Source organism: Anabrus simplex, chromosome 2, assembly GCF_040414725.1.
Source record: "Anabrus simplex isolate iqAnaSimp1 chromosome 2, ASM4041472v1, whole genome shotgun sequence".
Classification (NCBI taxonomy): domain Eukaryota; kingdom Metazoa; phylum Arthropoda; class Insecta; order Orthoptera; family Tettigoniidae; genus Anabrus; species Anabrus simplex.
This window is the reverse complement of record NC_090266.1, coordinates 709,430,299-709,449,227: the sequence shown is the minus strand read 5'-3', so window position 1 is coordinate 709,449,227 and position 18,929 is coordinate 709,430,299. Positions and strand designations below refer to the sequence as shown.

The window sequence follows — 18,929 nt, the reverse complement described above, 5'->3', positions numbered from 1 at the left end:
GGAATTGTGTCCCAGTATGGGATAAGCACTTACGAACACATTCTTCAAGCATAAGTCTATCCACCACTAGATATAGGAGGGTAGGGGCACCAGTTCCATAATAAACTACATCTTAACCGACCATGAATTCAGGAAATCTGTTAGGAACGTGCGGGTTTTTCGGGGACTTTTCGATGATCCGGACCACTATTTGATCTGTAGTGAACTAAGTATACCTAGGCCTAGGGTAGAAAAAGTGAAATCTGTCTGCAGGGGAGTAAGGGCAGAAAATCTCCAGGACGAGGAAATTAGACAGAGGTACATGGATATGATTAGTGAAAAGTTGCAAACAATGGACAGTGATCAGGTTCAAGATATAGAAAGAGAATGGGTGGCATACAGGGATGCTGTAGTAGAAACAGCAAGGGAATGCCTAGGAATAACTGTGTGTAAAGGTGGTAAAAGGCAACATCTTGGTGGAATGATGAAGTGAGAGCGGCTTGTAAACGTAAAAAGAAGGCGTATCAGAAATAACTCCAACCAATGACTGATGCAGACAAGAAATTGTACATAGATGAAAGAAACAGAGCGAAAAAAATCGTCGAATTTAAGAGGAAGTCGTGGGAAGATTTTGGAAGAACCTGACAAGACTAGGTCAAGCAGCAGGGAAAGCTTTCTGGACAGTAATCAAGAAATAGGAAGGGTGGTAAAAAGAAAATGAATAGTGTTTTCACTAAATCAGATGAACTCATAATCGATCTCAGGGAATCACTGGGCAGGTGGAAGGAATATTTTGAAAATCTTCTCATCTTAAAAGGAAATCTTCTGGTGACTTCGCGAACAACCGAGCCCATGGGGATGTTGATGAAGTTATGCTTGAGGAAGAAGAAAGTATGGTAAATGAACTCCATGGTCATAAAGCAGCAGAAATAGGTGAAATTAGACCTGAAATGGTGATATATATATTGGTAGGCAGGGATGAAATGGCTTCATAGTCTAATAAGATTAGCATGGAGTGTTAGTAAGGTACCTTCAGATTGGACAAAAGCAGTAATTGCACCTATCTGTAAGCAAGTAAACGGGAAGGATAGCAACAACTATCGAGGTATCTCATCGATCAATAGGCCTATGGCAGGTAGGTGTTCACTGGGATTTTGGAAAGGAGGGTGCCATCAGTGGTTGAAAGTAAGTTGGATGAAAATTAATGTGTGGTTTTAGAGTAGAGAGAGGCTATCAGGATCAGATTTTCAGTATGTGCCAAGTAACTGAAAAATGCTACTAGAAGAATAGACAGTTATGTTTATATTTCGTAGATCTAGAGAAAGCATATGACTGATTACCGAGGGAAAAGATGTTCGCCGTACTAGAGGAGTATAATATTTAGGGTAGACTATCAAAATCAATCAAAGGCAGTTATGTTGACAGACTGCAGTGAGAATTGATGGTAGAATGAGTTCTTAGTTCAGGTTACTTACAAGGGTTAAACCAGGCTGTGATATTTCACCTTTGTTGCTGATAGTTTACATAGATCATCTGCTGAAAGGCAGGAAGGGATTTAGTTACGTGTAAATGAGGTAAGCAGTTTGTCCTATGCTGACGACTTGGTAAGCAGATTGTGCCGAAAACCTGCAGTCTAATATCATGGTATCATGGAACTCGATAATGGGTGCAATGTATATGGCATAAAAATTACCCTTTCCAAGATTACATTGATGTCAGTAGGTAAGAAATTCAAGAGAACTGAATCTCGGATTGGGGATTCAAAGCTGGAACAGTTAGATAATATCAAGTATTTAGGATGTGTGTTCTCCCAGGATGGCAGTATAATACGTGATCAAGGTACAGCAAAGCTTATACAGTGAACTTAGTTGTGATCAACAATATCTGTATTCTGTAAGAAGGAAGTCCCGGACAAATTTATTTTTACATCGGTCTGTTTTCACACCGACTTTGCTTTACGGGAGTGAAAGCTGGGTGGACTCAGGCTATCTTATCCATAACTTAGAAGTAACAGATATGAAAGTAGCGAGAATGATTGCTGATAAGGATAGATTACCTGGGAGAAGTAGAGAGAGACCAAGAGGGCGGTGGTTATACTCAGTTTCTAATGATTTAAGAATAAGAGATATAGAACACATCGAGGCCACAGAACTATTTACAAGTAGAGGATTGTAGCGTTGGTTAGTAAATTCACAGCGGCGTTCAGAGTGAACGCTGAAAGGCATAACAGTGTATCGGTGCAGTTTTCTCACGATTTATGTACAGTAAGTGATAGTAAGGAGTAGGGTTGGTAAGGGAGAGCAGGACATTCCCGGAAGAGGAGGGGGTAGTCCGGGCCTACCCCTTAGAAATAAAAGAGAGATATATGCTGAACGAGGAGGAGAGAGGCGGGGTACAGTAGGAGAGCGGTTACAGCCTCACAAGGTCGACCGCTAATGGAATGGTGAGAAATCTGCGCTGTCATCTGGTAGGGATGGTTGGGGGCGTCTTACGGGCCCCACAGATAGGGCCGGTCGTGTCATCACTGGGAGGGCGGTCTTTTTCTCACCAGGGATGATGACATGGCCGGACAACTGTACTAGTAGGACGATAGATTATTTTTATTTTTTGTTATTTGTTTATTTATTTTATCTTATATCCAGCGGGGTTGATGGACGTGGCATGTAGGGACTGAGGATGACTGCTGTGGTGATCCTCCCTAGGGAGTGTCACGTTTCCGGAGTATCTGATGGACCTCATGGCATGCCCCAAGAGTCTCGTGTTGTTGTTTACTCTTTGTTCCTTTTCCCTGTTTTTATAAGTTGTTTTTATTGTGAACATGTATTTGTGGTTGAACGCCTGTTATGTTCAAGAATAAATACAATACAATACAATACAATACAATACAATACATAACATAACAGTGTATCATGAAGTACAGTATGTATGTATGTATGTATGTATGTATGTATGTATGTATGTATGTATGTATGTATGTATGTATGTATGTATGTATGTATAACGTACAAGGTTGCACAAAACTAAATTAGAATGGGCTGCTGGACCACTTTGTGTATCTTAAATACAGAGTTTCGAGAAATTCTGCTTAGCCGATTTCTCGATGTCGATACAAGCAAACGACGGACTGATATACAAAAAAGGAACTGAAACTATTTTCGACGTTTTTTAGACCTAATTCGAGATAAATACGAAGTACCGGTACTGGGCATATATTTTAATTTTATTTATTTATAATTAGCTGATTTCAACGTTCTGAACCAAACAAGCAAAATGTACAGTTTTGATGATGATGATGATGATGATGATGATGATGATGATGATGATGATGCTTGTTCAAAGGGACATAACATCTAGGTCATCAGTCACAAGCGCAGTTTTAAAATTATGGTAAACCGTCTCCATAATGTCCTCACTAATTTGGCCTTCCCGGTTGTATCCCCCAATCCAATGTCTCACACTTCCTCGCTTAGTCCGAGGGAAAACCAACCCTGGAGGGAAAACGGATTAAGAAAGAATAAAGAAAACTGGGCTCTCCTGTTGTATTGTCCGGAGGTGACAAATATTTACTGATACTTTCATTAAATGTTGTTAATATTTTCAATTAAATTAGTAGTGAGTATAACACAAATATGTCCAGCTCCTTGGATGAATGGCCAGCGTACTGGCTTTCGGTTCTGGGTGGGCCTTGGTTTGATTCCAGGCCGGGAATTCAATTGGCTCGGAAGCTTGGGTATTGGGATGGTGCCCAATATCCCTGCAACTCATACACCACATAGAACACTATCCACCACCACAATAAAACACAGCTTCTATACACAGAAGACACCACTCACCCTCGTCGGAGGGAGAAATAGCCACATTAAATTTTTCTTCTTCTTCTTTCCTCCTTCTTCTTTATGCCCGTTTACAGAGCGCGTTGGAACTTGTTAGCTTGATGATGGTTTGCCTTTCTTCTTGAAAATACACAGAATGTTTCCAGTCATTCGACGGAGTCAGGAATGGAATGAATGAAGCCCCATCTAGCGGCGAGTATAAGAAATGTGCCGGCTGCCGAAGCCTGTCGCGCTCCTCCGGGGCAATGATTAATGAATGATTAATGAAATGAAATGATATTGGAGAGTATTGCTGTAATGCAAGATGACAGGGAAAACTAGAGTACCCGGAGAAAAACCTGTCCTGCCTCCGCTTTGTCCAGCACAAATCTCACATGGAGAGACCGGGATTTGAACCACGGTATCCAGCTGTGAGAGGCCGGCGCGCTGCCGCCTGAGCCACGGAGGCTACCTTTCTTCTTCTTCTCCTCCCAAAATCTCTTCATGAACTCGCTATGCTGTTTCTTGCGTTCTTCCGTCCTGTGGTTCTTTTAGCCTTTTCCGCGAACGTGTGCTTTGCAACCAGTGTTCGAAAAACCTTGCGATCTCTGATGGTATCTTCTGTGATGTTCATTTCTTCTAAGTCCTTCTTTATTGCCTCTAACCAGCTGATTTTGACCTTCTTTGAATTAATTATACCAAGCAGTTTTGTTTTTCTTTTTGCATACCTAGTGTCGTCCATTCTCTGTCTCTGCACCACTGTCTTATGAGCTGCAAGTCTGTGGACGTTGAAGATTCTAGTCCCAGACCTGAAACTGGTATTTACCAGTTTATTTTCCACGCACACTCAAGGCGTTATCCTCGGGCAACTTCCCCGAAACAGAGTAATAGGATACTGCCGCCTACCCACACTACTATATTTTTAAATATAGAGTATGCTTTACATCGCACAGACACAGATAAGTCGTATAGCAACGATGGAATAGGAAAGGGATAGGAGCGGAAAGGAAGTGGCTGTGGCCTTAATTAACGCACAGCCCCAACATTTGCTTGGTGTGAAAATGGGAAACCACGGAAAACCATCTTCAGGGCTGCCGGCAGTGAGATTCGAACCCACTACCTCCCGAATGCAAGCTGACAGCTTCGTGTCCCAAACCACGCGGCCACTCGCTCGCTACACTGCTAATTAAACAGACTATCAGCTTGACCAATAATGACTCGGGTTAAGGAGTATGTTTGTAGACTCGAAGGAAATAAAAATTAACAAGAAATAATTGTTGGTATTAAAATGTGATCTCTAAATGTAAAATTAATGTTATATAACTTATCTGACAATGTTCGTTCAGGAACCATAACTGTGTTGCACAGTTAGAGCTAATTTAATAACATTGGTTCTTCAATTGGCCAACACGTGATAACGCTTTAAACTAGTTAGGGCCCTTTATCAAAGTGAACAATAGTAAATCGTTAGATACACATAAAATAATAAAGGTGATTGCCTAAGTAACTGACAAGGGTAGTATGGAAGTTATAAAAGAGTGATGTTTGTTGTTTGAAGGGGCCTGACATCTAGGTCATCGGCCCTATGAAAGAGTGTGTGAGACATTAAGATAATAAACGCTTTGAGGAGAATGACATTCATTTCAGGATATACATTACAATGTTTGAAACCTGAAATTTGTTCCGTATCTAAAATAATCAAAACAAGATCTTTTCATGCAGAACTCTTCTAACATCACTATGCCGACTGGTGAGCTTGTCAATCAAATTACAAATGTTTCACTCTCAATTTGTATGTTTCATCTATTCCTTACCGAGCTCGATAGCTGCAGTCGCTTAAGTGCGGCCAGTATCCAGTATTCAGGAGATAGTGGGTTCGAACCCCACTGTCGGCAGCCCTGAAGATGTTTTTCCGTGGTTTATCATTTTCACACTAGGCAAATGCTGGGGCTGTACCCTAACTAAGGCCACGGCCGCTTCCTTCCCAGTCCTAGCACTTTCCTGTCCCATCGTCGCCATAAGACCTATTGTGTCGGTGCGACGTAAAGCCAATAGCATCTATTCTTTTTCTAACTGATGAAATTGTTGTGATATGAGATTTGCTTTCTTGTCAATTATTTTTGCACTATAAAATAAGGAATGTAATGAAATATAAGATTCAACAGTTTGTAACCCAAATTTATTTATAAATAGGAGATGATCTAAAAAAAGTGCAATACCATTATGAAGTTGTTACTTTCAGGGCAACAGCAAGTATCAAGTGCATATTAAGGTGAATCAAAGCAGTTATCATGTCAAAACAACATGCAGTTAGTTGCGAACAAGTTCTAATTTACGGGAAAAGTGTAGTAAGTTTACTTTATACAGCATGCAAGGGGTGATAAAAGTTAAAACTGCAGCAAAGTGTTATTTTTACTGAATTGTTCCCAAACGTCTTATACTCTCCTCGACAAAGAATCTTTGTTTTCAATGAAAATAATGCGAATTTAACTTTTAATACATTGACACCATTTTATTATTCACTGCCTAAGGCATTGTAAATTTAAACAATTTTAGTTTGCAAATTAAAAACAAACAATATAAGTTCCTGTCATTTACGAGATGGTTATTTCTGCCAAAAAATATTTCTTAGGATGCTAATATTGATTGATACTGATGATGTTGATGTTGATAACTTTTCAAGGAAAAAAGTCAACCGAATTGTAAGCCTCAATGTAAACATCACAAAGTAGAATGTCCATGTTCAAAATGATGTATTGGTAACATTAATTAACTGTTAAACGACTCAAGAAACTAAATCAACAATTACTTAAATTGCTTTTCTAAGATCTGCCAAAAGTTAGATCAGAAGCATTGATGGCAAACCAGAAGTTATTTTTATTGTTAAAAAAACTATTAAGCTAAACATTTAGGCAGGGCCTGAAAAGTCTGTTGTTCTGCCTCTTAAAGTATGATCACCACTATAACTAACTTAGTCCTTAAAATGACATCTGTGAGCACAGAACGGCTTATAGATTTATAGATAACCTTTATATTTTAAATACAGTATCTATCAATGGAAATATGACCTAAATATTAATATATATTAGTCATTTCTTGTGTATTTCCCATCCACCGTTGCTAACAGAACGTATTCTTCATATTAGCGCAATATGAATTTCATACTTTCCATTATTGAGTAATTCATTAATGAAAAAAAAACACTTATGAAGTACTGTTCTGTGCTTAACTCCTTCTGTTAAAAAATATCTAGTACTTGTATGCCCATCAATCTCCAAGTGTCAAAGCCGCATTAGTAATTTTGCTACACTAATGGGACAGTCTTGTTATGGGGAAGGTACCATGCATTACCTCTCTATATCGATGTCTTGTTGTCTTAGGGACAGTCTGTGCCTTCAACTGATCTCCAAATGCCTTGCAACAAAGTCAGATGGAGGGAAGGAGCATTCAGAATGTCACTCGCTAATTGGAACTGACCCACTTTTTTTTTATACGACTGATAAATTCAACCTTGGATGAAAGCGAAAGAATAGTTTCCATGTGCTACTTAAATCCACCGATTACAGCGCAAAATGTCAAAATAATTCAAGATTTTCAATGAAATATGTTACAGCACAAATAGCTAGGAGGGAAATAATGCTCAGAACATAGTAATTAATTCTGTATAAGAAACCTGTCTTGTATTAGAGCTATTTTTAATGTAGACTTCAAATGAAATAGATCTTAAGAGCATTAAGCATAAGTGACATTGATTCATCTGTGTATGGCACAGACTGTCTCCACGTGACTATAAAAGCTGAACAGCTGAACAGTTCCTCCCTTATACCACTAATATTTTAATGTGAAGTTAAATTACTTTATAAGACTATTTTTCTAGTCGTCAGCGTCGCAACATTTGAATTCTATGATCTTGTAGAACGAGAGTTACCGACCTTCAGAAGACTACTCCTAATAAATTATTGCATAAATTCATAAAATTTACTAATCACCAAATTCTCGTTTTACTTAAAGGCAGCTGGATTTGAAAATTCATTTTGAAACCTGGTATTTTGGATTTCCACTTCCTTTAATAGAGTAAGTTTTCCTGAATCCAAAAAGTGTAACATTATGTATGTTCCTGCAACAAAAGTGTACATTAGGTGACTATTTAAATACGGTGGCAACACTACCACTTCCCCTCATCTGTCAGCCAACAGAAGTAATTTTTTCATTAGGTACACTATTCTCGGGAGCCATAAGAGATAGAGCAATCAAGCTCAATTTAACTGACTAAAAGCAGAGTCTGAGTAATTCAGGCGGTGGAGTGCTCGCCTTCTGAGCTCGATCCCAGCTCAGTCCGATGGTATTTGAAGTTGTTCAAATACGCCGACCTCATGCCGGTAAAATTACAGACTCGTACAGGAAGTCTTGCGGGGCAAAATTATGGCACCCCTTCGTCTCCGAAAGCTATAAAAGTAGTTAGTGAGACGTAACATAAATGACATTATTTTGCAAGTTGCTTTACGTCGCACCGACACAGATAGGTCTTATGACGACGATGGGACAGGAAAGGGCTAGGAGTGGTTAGGAAGTGGCGTAGCCTTAATTAAGGTACAGCCCCAGAATTTGCCTGGTGTGAAAATGGGAAACCACGGAAAACCATCTTCAGGTCTGCCGACAGTGGGGTTCGAACCAATGACATTATTAACCGACCAAACGCTACAAGGAAGACTTGCAAAAGGTATATTTTTCCCTAACATATAAGTGATATGCCACCAACAACCACTAAACTTTTGAGGGAAAGGTATATTTTTCCCCAACATGTAAGTGGTAAGCCACCAACAACCACTAAACTTTTGAGGGAAAGGTATATTTTTCCCTCACATATAAGTGATAAGCCACAAACAACCTCTAAACTTTTGAGGGAAAGGTATGTTTTTCCCTAACATATAAGTGGCATGCCACCAACAACCATTAAACTTTTGATAGAAAGATATTTCATTTGAGATTCCGTTTTAATGCGGTAAAATAATTTTGGATACACGTTTAAGTCTTTATTGAAGGTACTAGTGTTATTAACCTGTACAAAAATAACTATGACTCATAAAGCAATATCTTCTGTGAAAACTGTACATAAGTTTATGGCTGAAATTTGACTTTTTAAATTGATTTGTTGCTATTTGCATCCTTGTTGATGAACTAAGGGAGGCAGATAGTTGATATTAAGCACTTTTTTCTTCCTAGTGCATGTTAAAATGTGAACTAAGTTCGGTAATTTTGGATCGTGGGCTTTTAAAACATTCAGATTTGACGTCCAGATGCCCTTAATAAAGTATGTTTCTGTCCTATGGCTAATAAAAGTAAATATTTTTACTTTGTTATTCATAACTCTTTGACTCAGAGTTTAGAAAGAAATGTGTCATCAAATGAAATGACAGATAGTTCAATTAATATGCTGCCGTCCCAAGCTTAAATGGCGTTTCTATTTTTTCTTAATATTTCGTTTATAGTATTATTTATGGGTCACTCTACCTATTTACTCAGCAAAGTAACCTTATATCATCTATAAAGTGATGGAAAGCACTAATAAATTATGCCCAATCTCAAACGTTCTTGGAAATTAGCAGTGTCACGTTTTCCTTAACAATGTAGCCGTAATTCTGAGACAGTTAAGAGAGTGCAATTAGTATGAATACAGAACATGAAAGGAGTAAGCTTTTGTACGATTTGTAAATTAGGAAATCGGTCATTTGCCAGACATTTGAAGTTCTTGAGATACGGCCTTTAAGCTTTGGACGGTGGTATAGGAAACTGTATAAAAATGTTCTCCATGTAATATAAATATATAAGATCACTAATTACCTCTTCTGAGTGTACAAATCTGACAAAACACAGAATTCAAGTTTATTAATCGTGTTATAAAAAGGAAAAAATCATACCAAGATCACTTTATAACATGAGTACGCATGTCTCATGACAAGCACATGGAACTTACACTACAACTTACCAAGTTATAACACAGAACAGGCTGCTGTATACCTCCAGCTCTTGTAATCCGTATACGCTAGGGCTCAACAATTCTAATGTTTACATAGCCTTTTCACGTATTTCTAAACTTGTTGACACGCAGTTCTCTACCAATTTTTTAAGAGCGTCTGGTCTTCCGCTAACATGCCTTCTCATTTAGTGGTAGGCGGGGCGAGTAGATTGAACTAATAACTCACAAAGTTCCAGCCTGGCGGATGAGTCAATTGACGCAACTGAGGCAAAATATAGTCACTGGGCGTGTTGTGGAGGGCAATGGATGCGCCACATTTTTCAAGGATGCCCCTTGGCTTCTACAACTCATTTCCTCGTAACAAATAATTTCTCTGAATTTTACATTTCGTTTAGAGTCGTTATTTGTTTTAGATGCTCGGGATTTTGGTCTTCAGCGAATTGGATGCAAAGGACATCTTAGTCATTCTGTCTGTTGGAAATGTTTTTTAGCTATTGGCTATCCGAGTGAATATGAGAGTAGAGAGCAACAGTAATGAATCCTAAGCTTCTAGTGATAATACGCCTCGAAGCCTTCAAGATTGGAGGCAATGGAAGATTTGTAACTGTAAACTTGAATTCTGGAGGTAGTAGGTTGGGACCCCATCGTCGGTAAACCTGAAGATGGTTCTTCGTGGTTTCTCGTTTTCAACCTCCATAGTCCTAGCGCCCTAATTTTTCATTGTCACCATAAACCTACCTGTGTTATTAAGACCTTAAACTACTAGTATAAGTGAAAGACCGTACTTAAACTCACTGATTGGGAGAAAAAGGACACAAGTTCGATCGGAGACTAACAGAGTTTGTAGGATGTTGCACTGGATATTTTCGATGTCACTGGAACCTGTAAACGTGTTATAATTGGCCATATTTTTCTAAAACGTGTAATTTCCTATATTATTACTAACGGGATGCAGTTCATTGAACGCCAAAAGTTGGACTGCTAAGTATATTCAAGGTTTTCGTCCCGCTAAGCTCTAGTAGGAATGTTTACAAATTTGCATAAACATCTTGGTTACAGCCCGTGAGAACGCCTGTTGTATATACAAGCTACCGTACAGAGATGTGGTTCAGGTTACAGGAACGCGAGGGGACGTTATAGAAGATATCTAACCTAACACTAGCAAAAGGACAGACATCTTAGTCATTCTGTCTGTTGGAAATGTTTTTTGGCTATTGTCTATACGAGTGAATATGAGAGTAGGGAGTAACAGCAATGAATCCCAAGCTTCTAGTGATACTACGCCTCGAAGCCTACAAGTTTGCAGGCAATGGAAGATTTGTAACATAATTTCCAGGCAATACTGATTACGATTTCAGAATCCACGAATGTAGTGTGTTTGTGATTACTTCCCCTCCACCAATGCCGCTACAGCCGCAGTGGGCATTTGGCCAACCAAGCTACCGCTGCTCAGACCGAAGGCTTGCAGATTACAAGGTGACGCATGCCCAGTGCAACGAATCCCCTTGGTGGTTTTTCTTGGCTTTCTAGACAGGAGTCACCATCAAACCGGCAGATAGCTCTTCAAATGTAATCACGCAGGTTGATTCAACCTCAATTCAGCCCTCAGATCCATGTAAAAGTCTCTACCTGGCCGAGAATCGAACCCAGGGGCTCAGGTGAGAGGCATGCATGCTGCTCCTAGCTTGCGCGGTCGGCAGTTTGTGATCAGTCTGTTTGAATATATTAATGTTTCTTTCTTAATCAGTTTACTCTCCAGGGTCGGTTTTCCCCTCGGACTCAGAGAGGTTTCCCATCTTTACAGCCTCAGGGGCAGTGTCCTGGAGCTTGAGACTTTGGGTCGGGGGATACAACTGGGGATGAGGACCGAGGGAGTTGGCCATGCGGTTAGGGGCACATAGTGGTGAGCTTGCATTCGTGAGATAGTGGGTTCGAATCCCACTGTCGGCAGCCCTGAAGATGGTCTTCCGTATTTCCCATTTTCACACCAGGAAAAGTGGCTGTGTCTTAATTAAGGCACCTGCTATGCTGAACAGGGGCCTTGTGGGGGGATGGGAAGATTGGAAGGAAGACGAGGAAGAGGGACGGAAGTGGCCGTGGCCTTAAGTTAAGCATCATCCCGGCATTTGCCTGGAGGAGAAGTGGAAAACCACTTCGAGGATGGCTGAGGTGGGAATCGAACCCTCCTCTACTCAGTTGACCTCCCGAGGCTGAATGGATCCCGGTCCAGCCTTCATACCACTTTTTACATTTCTTAGCAGAGTCGGGAATCGAACCCGGGCCTCCGGCAGTGGCAGCTAATTACACTAGCAGCTACACCACAGAGGCGGACTATATTTATGTTACGAAATTTAAATCATAGCCGACGTCGTAGTAAAGATAAACTGGTGTCATCTAGATCGTTTGTTGTCCGTGTGACCTATCGAGCTAATCCAAGCATTACGAAGTTCATGAAAATTGCACCACCATATAAAATCTATACAAATAGATTCGCTAATTGGTCATTTTCAAATATATTAAAATCCGTGACTCTATAACTAATCAGCGGAACTTCACCAAATTCGATATCTTTTCTTTTTTTAACGATTTGCTTTACGTCGCACCGACACAGATAGGTCTTATGGCGACGATGGGATAGGAAAGGGCTAGGAGTTGGAAGGAAGCGGCCGTGGCCTTAATTAAGCACAGCCACATGTGCCTGGTGTGTAAATGAGAAACCACGGAAAACGATCTTCAGGGCTGCCGACAGTGGGGTTCGAACCCACTATCTCCCGAATGCAAGCTCACAACTGCGCGCCCCTAATCGCTAGGCCAACTCGCTGGGTAAAATCGATACAAATGTATAATTTTACAGAAAATTTCACTTGAACGAAAATTAAGGATCGTTAGTTTCATAAGTTTAATAAGAGCGTCGCTTTTAAAATTCATTGTCTTCTTCTTGGCCTTTTCTTAATTTTTTGTCGGTCATTCTTGACGCCAGCTCAATGTGTATTCACTACTGCGTGTTACCTTGTGGTAGGTAGTGAGGTGTGTTGTGTGTAGATGAAGTGTGTTGAGACGAAAGCAAACACGAGCTGGAGGAATTAACCATAAGCCGTTAAAATCCCTGACCCAGCCAGAAATCTTTAACAAGCTGCTAGTCCCACTCGTTGGCTGAATGGTCAGCGTACTGGCCTTCGGTTCAGAGGGTGCTGGGTTCGATTCCCGGCCGGGTCGGGGATTTTAACCTTAATTGGTTAATTCCAATAGCTCGGGGGCTGGGGGTGTGTGTGTGGCGTATTCAACATTAGAAATCATCCTAGGTAGGGCCCTCATCTTCACAGACATGCAGGTCGCCTAATAGGCCGTCTACTAGGAAAAGACCTGAACCAGGCCTCTCCGAAGGCAATACGCCATTATTATAACAAGTTGCTTTACGTCACACCGAGACAGAGAGGTCTTATGGCGACGATGGGACAGGAAAGGGCTGGGAGTGGGAAGGAAGCGGCAGTGGCCTTAAATAAAGTACAGCCACAACATTTTCCTGGTGTAAAAATGGGAAAACACGGAAAACCATCTTCAGGACCTCCGACAGTGGGGCTCGAACCAACTAGCTCCCGAATACTGGATACTGGCCGCACTTAGGCGATTGCAGCTTTCGAGCTCGGTGCCAGAAATCGAATCCGGGACTCTCAGAACCGAAGGCCACTACGGTGACCATTCAGCCAAGGAGTTGGACATTAAAAATTGGTAGTGTAACTCTTTAAAAAAAAACATCTTTACGCGGAGCTCAACTTATCTCGATCATTGCTTTTGTTATAATTCAAAACAATAATTGTAGTGTAATTTTAGAGTTCTAAAAATTCATGTTGAAAACTCTTAGTTAGTTACAATTTTCTTTAGCCTACGTCGCACCGGCACAGATAGGTCTTATGGCGACGATGGAATAGGAAGGCCTAGGAGTGAGAAGGAAACGGCCGTGGCCTTAATTGAGGTACAGCCCCATCATTTGCCTGGTGTGAAGATGGGAAACCACGAATAACAATCTTTAGGGTTGCCGACAGTGGGATTCGAACCCACTATGTCCCGAACGCAAGCTCACAGTTGCGTGCCCCTAACCGCACGGCCGAGTCACCAGGTTCAAAATTCTTGAACTTGCCAAAGAAAGTGGAACGTTTGATAGTTCAAACTTTATTTTGTTAGTGTCGTGCGCTATTTGGTTGATTATACAAACTTGAAAAATGGTTATCTTCGTAACCAATCAAATGAACACCAAGAAAATTGGCAAAAGGCTGGTTTATTGTAAGTTACTTTGCTTGTTCAAGTCGTACGTTCGTCATTTAAGTACGAAATGGCAATCAAGTATTATGTTTACTATTTAGACGTTAAAATTTATGTCACGGGTTTGAAACTAGATAGAAGAGTACTTGAACGGGAGTTGCTGTGGCTAGGAATTCTTCAAATTAATAAATTCAGTGAGGGAGCTACAGGTACATTTTAGACATTAAAATGATAAAACCTGATTCAATTAAACTGTTAAAATAGAGACTTTTTATGTTAGAACTTATTTGCCAAAGTTTCAGGTTTTATAAATGGACAACCTAGCCGTGATGGTAAATGTGTGCTCGGTTAGCCTCCAGGAAGTAAAAAAATGTAGAAATGAATGTTTCACTTTTGAAGCGGCACATGGTTCTGAGGTTCACTCAGCCTATACGAAAAATGAATAGAATACCAGGTTAATACCTGGGGGAAGACGCAGTAGGGCATAGAGATAACTACTCTATCATACTTGGTGCCGAGGTTGACAATAATAGAAGCCTTACCTTACCTTTTTTCCAAGGGCCTTCGTAGCCTAGGCCTATATGGAGATGGCTTTGGTTTACTTTGTTTTTATTTTTGCTGTCGGCTTCACGTCACACCGAATCAAACAGGTCTTACGGTGACTGTGGGATAGGACAGGGCTAGGACTGGGAAGGAAGCTCCCATGGCCTTAATTAAGGACAGACTCGTGTGAAAATGGGAAAGCACAGAAAACTATTTTCAGGGCTGCAGGCAGTGGGGTTCAAACCAACGATTTCCCGAGTTTAAGCTCACAGCTACGTGAACAAACCGGATAGCCAACTCGCTCCGCATTTTCCTTTGCTTTATAAGTTCCATCACGTCAGATATTCAAAACGGAAGAAGTACGATATTTGAACTTCAAAATCCATAACTGAATATAAAGATATCTGGAACCAGCACCGAAAGTTCTGGAAAGAAGCTTTGCCTGGATCAGGTACTGGTTTTTGTGTCTTTACTTGCTTTAAAAGCCGGGCTGGGGCGCTGGCCTTCTGACCCCAACTTGCCGGGTTCGATCCTGGCTCAGTCCGGTGGTGTTTGAAGGTGCTCGAATACGTCAGCCTCGTGTCGGTAAAATAACTCCTGCGGGACTAAATTCCGGCATCTCGGCGTCTCCGAAAGCGTAAAAGTAGTTAGTGGGACTTATAGCCAATAAATTTATTATTATTGTTGTCCTTTTTATGTTCATTTGAACGCTTGGGACATCCTGGTCAACTGACCCGTGTACTGAGTGAGTGTTAAGTTTGATAATTCGTTTACCTGTGATCCCCTAGTGGTGCGTTCTGGTGTCCAGGAGCGAAACGAAATCGGCTGCGTTTTCTGCGTTAATAATAATAATCGTCCGCTTCTGTGGTGTAGTGGTTAGTGTGATTAGCTGCCATCCCCGGAGGCCCGGGTTCGATTCACGGCTCTGCCACGAAATTTGAAAAGTGGTACGAGGGTTGGAACGGGCCCACTCAGCCTCAGGAGGTCAACTGAGTAGAGGTGGGTTCGATTCCCACCTCAGCCATCCTGGAAATGATTTTCCGTGGTTTTCCACTTCTCCTCCGGGTAAATGCCGGGATGGTACCTAACTTAAGGCCACGGCCGCTTCCTTCCCTCTTCCTTGTCTATCCCTTCCAATCTTCCCATTCCCCCGCAAGGCCCCTGTTCAGCACAGCAGGTGAGGCCGCATGGGCGAGGTACTGGTCATCCTCCCCAGTTGTATCTCCCGACCCGAAGTCTGAAACTCCAGGACACTGCTCTTGAGGCGGTAGAGGTGGGATCCCTCGCTGAGTCCGTGGAAAAACCGACCCTGGAGGGTAAACAGATTAAGAAAGAAAGAATAATAATAATAATAATAATAATAATAATAATAATAATAATAATAATAATAATAATAATAATAATAATCTGTGATATCATCCCGGCATTCGCTGGGAGTTACACTGAGGGGACCACCTCCAGGATGTGACCTCAGTGGCGCTGCTGGCTAGTCGTAGTTGGCCTTCTGTACCCAAGGTGGTGAGTTCGATCTCGGCTGAGACCAGTGGCATTCGAAGGTGTTTAAAATGCGTATACTCTGTGTTGTTGGAATGTGATAAGTTAAAGAACTCCCATAAGAGATAACGACGGAACAACTTGAAGGAGTGGAAAGTCTAGTATAAATGTTTTAAAGTTCCAGTAGGTCCAATGAAAGCAAATATTAACATTTATTTTCGAAATATTTTACCATGCTTATTTTATGTGTAATATGGTACATGTAGCAGCTTTGCCCGATGTACGTATAGCCTTGTATCACACTAGAACTCAGATGTTAGTTTCTCAGTTCATTGACAAGTTACCTTCTTGGAAATGAAATGGCGTATGGCTTTTAGTGCCAGGAGTGTCCGAGGACAGATGCAGGACTTTTGATTTGACCCCCGTAGGCGACCTGCGCGTCGTGAAGACGACACATACACCTAGTCCCCGTTCCAGAGGAATTAACCATTTATGGTTAGAATTCACGACCCTGCCGGGAATCGAATCCGGGACCCCTGTGACCGAAGGCCAGCACGCTAACCATTTAGCCATGGAGCCGGACACCTTGGAAGTCTTCACATGTCGACTTAACACTCGTAGGATTTTACAGTGAAAACATATTGTGTTAATATTCTAGGGATACACATTACAGGAAATAAATTTCCTTTTAAGCTCGTTTTGATAATGTATAATCGTTAAGAATCTTAACTTTTATAATACCAGAAGTTATTTATTTTTCAAAATAACACGTAGGCCTACCGTATTCGTTAATTTAGGACATGTTTCGTCTCCATTGGGGACATCATCAGCTAATGAGCAAGACAAGTTAAGAATAAAACAAGGACACATTTAAAAGATAAAAATTTATTCGGTTAGCGAATTACTCAAATGGTATTCGATTAAAATACATTTTTTCAAATAAAATATCAGACATGCGAATGTTTAAAATTGTAAGTCAATGATGATGTACATTACTCATTAAGACCAATACAAGCAGAGTTGAACCTCATGGGACCGGCGAAGACGCCTAGTCTTCTTCTATGGGCGCAACCAAATATCCGGTCTGTGCGCTTCTCAAACAAAAAGTTCCTCCTACAAATCACCTTGTAACAAGACTAATTATAAGGAACTGCACCGATCTTCGAATCATATACATCAAGAGTCCATCCAACAGTCATCTTTTTGACACAACTTTGTAAGTGTGCAATCAATACTCAGGCCAACAACATTTGCCTTAATGAGTGATGTACAATCATCACTGTTTTACACTCGAATACCTTTGACTAATTCTCCATCGGAATCACTTACGACTGCTCCAGAGCCAGCTTACCCCCTCGCTTTTATAGCCTCTTGGCACGGCGTGTGTAGGGGAAACCAGCACTGGCGCAGCCCAGCCGGGACAAGAGGCTAGAACCGTGAGGTCCCCCTGAAGGGGGTGACCACACCCATGCTGTTTATTAAATTATTATCTTAAGTTATAAGTAGTTGGACTGCGTGGGAAAGTGAGGGCAGGCATTCTTGTCATCTAGGTTCCAGTCGACCACAAGGGAGGATCACCATATTGTGCACCAAGCACATAGTAACCTCTTCATATCTGCACCTGCCATCTGAAAACACGTAATGGACTCCTTGCAACATTCTGTGTCATCCCGTACCATTGGTCAGAGACTAGCTACAGCCGGACTAGAGAATTACCATCCTATGCATAGGCTGCCGTTATCACCACAACACAAATGACTGCGTTTGGAGTAGTGCCGTGACCGTGAAGTATGGGCTGCTGATGAATGGTGTCACATTATGTTCAGCAATGAATCGCAGATCTGCACTACCGCGGATTACCATCATCTGCAAGTATGACGGCGACCTTGGGAGAGGTCCCATTCTTCCAATGTTTCAGAGAGGCACAGCAGTGTTATTCCTGGCGTCACGGTGTGGAGAGCCACCAGGTATGAATTCAGGTCATGGCTGATAGTGATTGAGGGAACACTGACAGCAAACGATACGTCAAGGACATCCTGCGCCCTCATGTGTTACCTCTAATGCGACAGTATTTTGGTGCCATTTTTCAACAGGACAATGTTCGTCCACACACGGCACATATCTCTATGAACTGTCTGTATGATATTGAGGTACTCCCATGGCCAGCAAGATCCCCAGATCAGTGTCCGATAGAACATGCATGGGACCCAGTGCAAGTATCCAAGGTATCAAAGACCACTTACAACAGTTGTGGGCCAGCTTGCCTCCAGAAAGGATACAACGGCTTTATGACACCCTTCCCAACTGAATCAGTACATGCATCCAGGCCAGAGGGGATACAACATAATACTGATAAATGGGCTCATACTCCAAAGTTTTTGTAAATTTGACTCCGCTTTGTAATCACTGAAAAACATCACATACCCTCTTAACATGCGAAGATTCGTTTTGTTTCCCCCTCCCCTTCTGGGTGCTTAATTTTTTTTTTTCAGGCAGTGTATTTCAGCTTGGTTGTGCATTGTCGATAACAGAATGACTATTTTGTTTACTTTAGGTTTATATGAGACAAGAGTCCTTTCATTGTCAAAGATGAAGATAGATGTTCCTGTCTCCCTGTTCTTGGTTATGAGTAGTTCTGGAGGTGTTTCTCGCTTATTGTGTCTCACAATACCAACAAGAGAGTTTCTCTTTAGTAGATCATCGGCTAACTTGATCGATGTGAACCAGTTATCAACTGTCACATTCTGGTTAGAACTTCTCATTGCTTTTGTGAACTCCTTCACGTAATATTCTCCAAGTGGTAGACCATTAATATCTGTGCCTTTGCTGAGATATGGGAAAGCTTCAACCATATATTTTGTTCC

General features: G+C 41.2%; 1 protein-coding gene across 1 annotated transcript in view; it reads right to left on the bottom strand.

The window, feature by feature from the left end:
• Window positions 1-9,916, bottom strand: part of LOC136863056 (neprilysin-4) — a 187,023-nt gene extending 177,107 nt beyond the window's left edge. Inside the window, exon 1 of the mRNA XM_067139384.2 lies at window positions 9,778-9,916. The gene's annotated coding sequence lies outside the window, so the exon portion shown is untranslated. The remainder of the gene's footprint in view (window positions 1-9,777) is intronic.
• Between the last annotated feature and the right edge of the window lie 9,013 nt (window positions 9,917-18,929).